Genomic DNA, 7,500 nt, shown 5'->3' on the forward strand with positions numbered 1-7,500 from the left:
CAATGTTTCAGGTGAGCGGAATGAACCCAATGTCATCACTGCATGGAGAGCAAGAGCCAGCAAGGTAATGTTTAAATAAATGTTACAGTAAGAGACACTGTGGATATAGCAAGAGATGAAGGAAAAGGAATGCTTTTTTTTGTGTTATTTCTTATTTTAGTTTTGTCATTTATTAAATGGAAATATAGATATTGAATGTACCTTTATAGACAGTGGCTTCAGTTATTATTAAGGGATTTAAAGGCCTCTTTTGTTTTAAGTACTACTTGTATATCATGTTATGAAAAAAAAAAGTCTCAAAGCCAGTTTGGATTAATTCATATCTATATAACTATCTATTTAAACCATTTGTATATCTATTGGTTTCTTGCATCCTGTGTGCTTAATATACAATGCTAAACTATTGTTTGTTTAATCAGTAAATATAATATTTTGCTGTTTTCTTAGAACTGTATACTTGACAAACAAACATTTCCATTACACTCTGTTTTACACTCTATTATGAAGGGATGCATGACAACTTTGTCAACCTTTTTAAAACTTCTAATGCTTTGTTATGCATTTGATTTTCTGTGCACTTTGAATTTGATTGTTGTTTTATAGTGCATTCTAAACTCTTTGGATCTTATTAACTAGCTCCTTGACATTTGTTAATGTTATTTGTTTTTAAAAATAAAGAGATATGCCAAAAAATTGTTTTAATATCATTTAACTATTCTGGTTATCCTATATTTTACTCCTAAACCATGTTTTAAGCACAAAGAATGAAACGATGGAAAAAGGATAATATCTGTTGTAAAAGAATAATACAGATTACAATATTCCTAAATACAAAATTCATAATATAATTGAAAATCTTGGGGATATGTAAATGAAAAGAGAGAGAAAGAGAGGAAAAAAGAAAAAAAAAGAAAAAAGATCTGAATCAATAAAACCAAGGATATAATTGATTGTACCAGATTATTGCAAAATACAGTGTTCCTAGCCAGTGTGCATAAAGGGTTTACAAGTTTTACAGATATGTTGACAGATAATGAAAACAGGCCTGCATGAAACAAGAGCACAAGTGCCAACATTGCTTTAACTTACAATGATTATTACAGAATACATTGATTTAAAGAGATTATCACAGAATACAATGTTCAAAATGGATTGAACTCTTGAGGATATATATGTTAAATGTATTTTAGTTTTACTATCTATATATCTATCTATCTGTATCTATGTCTACACACACACCTATGGAGAAAAAGAGAAGAAGAGCGGCAAAAAGATGAGAATTGTGTGTGTGTGTGTGTGTGTGTGTGTGTGTGTGAGTTTATGTCTATTTATCTATGAACCATGGATGACATAACCAGTGAGAATCATCAGAGGATAATGTAAAAACTTAATTCTTCCATGAAATACAATTATTACTGTACAATAATGTTTAGTGTAAATATCTACAAGAAATGATTATTATAATGATAATAATGAAAATAATGATGATGATGATGATGATGTATTGTAACTATGCTTTCAATGACTTATCAGCTTTCATGTTGTGTCATCTTTTTGTAGGTCTATGATGTTTAGAAAAAAAAACAAAAACAAAACAAACACACACACACAATTAAATAAATAAAATATAACATATAATGCAAGAACACAAGGTTTCTAGGGTATGCTTCCAACAATTTGTCAGTTTTCATGTTTCTCTTTCTCTTGTATGTATATCATGTGGAAAAAAAAAAAAATAATAATAATAAAATAAAAAAATAAAAAATAAATAACATAACACAACAGCAATATCAGTTTTGCATAGTATGCTTTCATAAAGATGTCCTTTTTCATATGATTTAGCATCTTTTTTTCTTGATAAAATGTGAAAAATATTCAGTTGATGTAAGTGCACATTTGCTTTCTTTCATAGACAAAGTCTGGCTATTTCATCTATCAAGTTAATTTGGTAGCATGTTCTTTAACGTGGATGATTTAGTGAAAGATATGCGAGTCTTTATAATAGCTGAAACTTTTCATCTGCATTTACAAAATATCATAATAACATGCCAAGTCTAGAAAAGATAGTCGTTAAAGAACTGGTATGTGTCTAAGCATTGAAACAGCCAGCCAGCCATCTCTAAGGTGTGTGTGTGATGTGTTCCATCAAAACTAGTCATGCTAACTAGAGCAGTTGGGTAGTTTGTTGGATTTAGCTCCTTTTGTGAAGTGAATAAGGACTATATTGTGGAGATATTGTGGAGAAGGTCCATTTTTACTTGTCCGAGAGTTGAGCGGAGGCAGTTTGGTAGTTTGTTGGATTTAGCTGGTTAGTGAATAAGGTCTAGATTTGTTTGAGATATAGGGGAGAAGGTCGATTTCTGTTTGTCCGACGGCTGGTCGGGGCGCGCATAGGCCTCACCGAGGCAAGAGCAAAGTCAAGTTGAATGTTGCTTGTGTATGAAATATGAAATGAGAAATGGAATGGATTGTATTGTACTGTATTGTTTGTTGATGAGTGAGATTGTTTTTTTGTGTTTTTTGCTTGTTTTTGTTTTTGACTCAGTTTTTGTTGTTTAGTTTAGTTAATGTTTGGTATGTTTTTTTTTGTTTGACGTTTGAGTTTGCGTTTTTGCTCTTTTTCTACGTGTTTTTCACTGGACTCTGTTTCTTTTTTCCTTCTTGTTGTCTTTTTGTGTGGTTGGACTGTTTGTTTCAGTGTTGAATTTGAGTTTTATAGTTTTTGTGTGTTCCTTTGTGTGGTGATTTTGTTTGTGAGAGAGAGGAATTCGAGTGTTTTCATGAGAGAGTGAGTGAGTGGGTTGGTACTGATAACTAGCTAACTACTGATCGGTTTGTAACCCGATCCCTCCCCCTCCTTATCTGGCTGGCTGGCTGGCAGTGGTCCTTCTTCCTCCCTCCCTCTCTCTCTCTCTTTCTTGCACGTACATTTTTATCTTCCTCTACCAAATCAAATTCAATGATTATTACTACTTCGTGCTCATACTCAGTGGCTATTTTACTCATCAATCACTTTTGTGTGTCACCAGGTATCGTAATATTATTGATATATATCCCTTGTAGCAAACTGTGCCTGTCTGATTCAACATACATACATAGATTGTTTCCATCTCTTTCTCTGTTTCACTTGCCCCCCCCTTTTTTCCACTCCGTACCACCCACCCCCCCTCTCTCTCTCTTTCTCTCTCCCATCATAGACCGCGAACCAACCATTCATTTCTAGTCATTCATTCATTCATTTGTTTTAGTTTTTGTAATAAATCGACTTTACACTTGTAAATGCATACATGCATGTATCGTTTCTCACTTTCTCCCCCCTTGACTCTTGACATGAAATGGGCCTACACTCTTATTCATTATCATTGCTACTACTTGTTACATTCTTAATACCATCGACACTGCTACGACTACTACTACTATTGCCTACATTTGTTTTTGCCCCTAACATATACTGAGATCAAATAAACGTTGGCTTGTTTCTTGATTTACTATCCTCTGGAACTCCTTGTAACAAGCAAACTGTCTTTTGAATTTCTTGTTCTTCTCACATGTCCCAACATACATACAACCACATACGCAGACAGACAGACAACAATTAGTAGCTACGAGTTAACATTGATGAGAGCTCGCGCAAAGGAAACGAAACGAAACAGAGCAAACAAAGCAAGGCAAAGCAAAGCTAGGAAAAATGGCTATTCCACTTGCGTTTTCTTGGACCCTACTCGAACGAACAAACAAACAAACGAACTAGCAACCAATCAATCTAGCAAGCACGCATCTTTTCTCCGGATCACCACACATACACTTACGAATCAAATCAAACAATTCAAAGTATTATCCATCACACTTGCACTCTGACTGACTGACTGACTGACTGATTGATTGATTGAGTTTTACCTTATCTGCATGCATACATGAAATAAAGAGAGACAGGCATGCATGCACATGCATATACGCAGACACACACACACAAGTACCAAGACAACTAACTCACCAACCAAGGGCAATTCCTTCAAGCTTGATAGAAACAACGGCGACATAATAATAATAATGATAATAATAGTAATAATAGACCTCACTCTAGTAAGGAAAGAGGTCACTCATTCACTCACTCCCTCCCAATTGCCATTATACCATCGTAACTACACCAGTGGTTTGTTGTTGCCTACATACTAAAAGCCAAACAAACAAACACATAGTCAACTGATAATATGATAGAGGTGGCCTGTTCCCCCCTCTCCCCACACTTGGAGAGGGGTTAGCCACCTCTATGCAAGTGTGGGGAGAGGGAGGGAGGGAAGAAGGGAGGGAGGGGGGAACAGGGAGGGAACAGGGAGGGAAAAGGGAAGGGAGGGAGGCATAGAGGTGGCCAACCCCTCTCCCTCCCTCCCTGTTTCCCCCTCCCCCCACTCCCCACACATGCAAATTGGTTTGCGACGACCGACCGATGAATGAATAAATGAATACACGACACGAGTCAGTCATTACACAGATAGATGGATGGATAGATAGATACATAGATAGAGAGATACGACCACAATGTTTAGAATGCATTCCTTATCTACCTGGCCCTTAGGTCGATAACCGACAAAACAACCAGCAAGGAAAATCATGGAATCGCCGACGCCGCCGACGATATTCATTCGCTTACAAAAATGAAACAAACAAACAAACAAAAAAAGACATCGAGAGACGTACATGTTTACATTCTTAGCCATACTTGAGTCTTCACACTTATTTATTCCACTTGTCAGAGGAAAAATGCTGTACATATTATCAAATATGGGGATGCTCACTCTCTCACTCACTCACTCACTCACTCACTCACTCACTCACTCTCAAATGAACCAAAGTAAGGAAAGCAATTTTGCACACCTCCCTCCCTACCAAACTCTCATATAATGATTGGATGAACAAACAGTGAATAAACAACTAAGCCGCACATGATATCTGTAGGCACTACTAGTGACATGCACACGCACACGTACACGCCATGCAAAACGTACACATTCATCTAGTAAAATGCATGCAATGAATAAATGCACACACACACACACACACACACACACACACACACACACACACACACACACACACACACACACACACACACACACACACACAGACGCACGTAGGCACCTGCATGCACAGATATCTGCACACATACACACCTGCACACATAGACGGACGTAGGCACCTGCATGCACAGATATCTGCACACATACACACCTGCACACACACACATAGACGGACGTAGGCACCTGCATGCACAGATATCTGCACACATACACACCTGCACACACACACACATAGACGGACGTAGGCACCTGCATGCACAGATATCTGCACACATACACACCTGCACACACACACACATAGACGGACGTAGGCACCTGCATGCACAGATATCTGCACACATACACACCTGCACACATAGACGGACGTAGGCACCTGCATGCACAGATATCTGCACACATACACACCTGCACACATAGACGGACGTAGGCACCTGCATGCACAGATATCTGCACACATACACACCTGCACACATAGACGGACGTAGGCACCTGCATGCACAGATATCTGCACACATACACACCTGCACACACACACACATACACACCTGCACACACACACACATAGACGGACGTAGGCACCTGCATGCATAGGTATCTGCACACATACACACCTGCTCACATACACACCTGCACGCACGCACGCACGCACGCACGCACACGCACTCAAAAAGAAAAGTCAAATCCAATCAAATAAAAGCCTAACTTGTCGCATTCACACGCACCCACACATGCAAATTGCTTAGTTCTCACCTATAGCCGCTAATTACAAGCACAACGCACACGTGCACACGGCACGGGATAAGAGTAACACTAACCATATGGAATAATTCAAAGGCCATGCTCGAAAAAAGTAGAAAATATCAGAAAATGCTCTTATAAGCAACAGCCGCACACACACACGCACAAGCACACACGCGTACACGGCACATACACACGAAAAAAGGAAAAGAAGGAGGAGAAGAAGAAAGAAAAAATGGTAATAATATTATAAACAATGAGAACTCAACGGCAAAATATATATATTAATAAATAAAAAATAAAAGAAAATAAAACAACGGCCATACTATGCACGCACGCACGCACGCACGCACCCACCCACCCACGCACCCACCCACCCACGCATTGGTTGGGAAATTGAACATGGAATAAAATATAATTGTGTGCTTGTGACTCGCTATTGCCTTAGGTTCGGTTACAAAAGAAAAAAATAAAATAAAAAAAATCAAGTAAAAAAATAATATTGGTCTGCTATTGCGTTAGGTTAGGTTCCCCAAAGTAGAAAACAAGAAAAAAAAAATAACAATCAAACTCGTGTGCTATAGCGTTAGGTTAGGTTACCCCCCCCAAAAAAAAACAAAAAAAAAAAAAATTAAATAAAATAATCGTGTGCTACAGCGTTAGGTTAGGTTAAAAATAAATGAATAAGTAAATAAATAAATACAAAATAATTATGTGCTGCCGCGTTACGTAAAGTTATATGAAAAAAATTATAATAAAGGATTCATTAGTGAAAAAATAAACATGAATAAAATAGAATTGTGCGCTATTGCGTTCGGTTCGGTAAGAAAGAAAGAAAGAAAAAGAAAAAGAAAATATATATACAAACAAATCAGGCAACAGCCGTTCTGTGCATACGCTCATACGAGGGGGGAAAAGAAGAAGAACAAGAAGAAAACAAGTGTTATATGTGCTTGGGTCCGGAATTGGATTTAAAAGAAGAACAAGAAGAAAAAACAAAACGGTAACCAATACCTCAACAGCCATCCACATACGCGCATCCAAATAATAAATAAAATGAATGATAAATAATACATAAGTCATAATGATAACGTGCGTAAATAAGACCAAAGAAGTGAAAATAAAGGCATTATTTTTCTCTCTCATATATGTATGTGTGTGTCTCTCTCTCATATATGTATGTGTGTGTCTCTCTCTCATATATGTATGTGTGTGTCTCTCTCTCATATATGTATGTGTGTGTCTCTCTCTCATATATGTATGTGTGTCTCTCTCATATTTATATGTATGTGTGTCTCTCTCATATTTATATGTATGTGTGTGTGTGTGTGTGTGTGTAGACAGACAGACAGACAGACAGACATATGTATATATATATATATAATATAGATATAAATATATATATAGACATATGTATATATATATATAATATAGATATAAATATATATATATATATATATGTATATATATATATAATATAGATATAAATATAAATATATATATATATGTAAATATATATATATATATATATATATATATCTATATTATATATATATATGTATATATATAATATATAAATATATAATATAGATATAAATATATATATAACTAAATATATATAATATATGTATATGTAGATGGATATATAGATACATACATATCTATATTATATATATATATATAT

At 36.1% G+C, this 7,500-nt stretch overlaps 1 long non-coding RNA gene across 1 annotated transcript in view; it reads left to right on the top strand.

Moving 5' to 3' along the window:
• The window catches only part of LOC147466938 (uncharacterized), a 1,502-nt gene extending 1,171 nt beyond the window's left edge, over positions 1-331 (top strand). The window contains exon 2 of the long non-coding RNA XR_015190731.1: positions 12-331. This is a non-coding gene — a long non-coding RNA (uncharacterized LOC147466938). The remainder of the gene's footprint in view (positions 1-11) is intronic.
• The last annotated feature ends 7,169 nt before the right edge of the window (positions 332-7,500 follow it).

The sequence above is a fragment of the Penaeus japonicus genome, unplaced genomic scaffold (genome assembly GCF_977035675.1).
Source record: "Penaeus japonicus unplaced genomic scaffold, GWHDUDI00000001_assembly GWHDUDI00000040, whole genome shotgun sequence".
Lineage (NCBI taxonomy): Eukaryota > Metazoa > Arthropoda > Malacostraca > Decapoda > Penaeidae > Penaeus > Penaeus japonicus.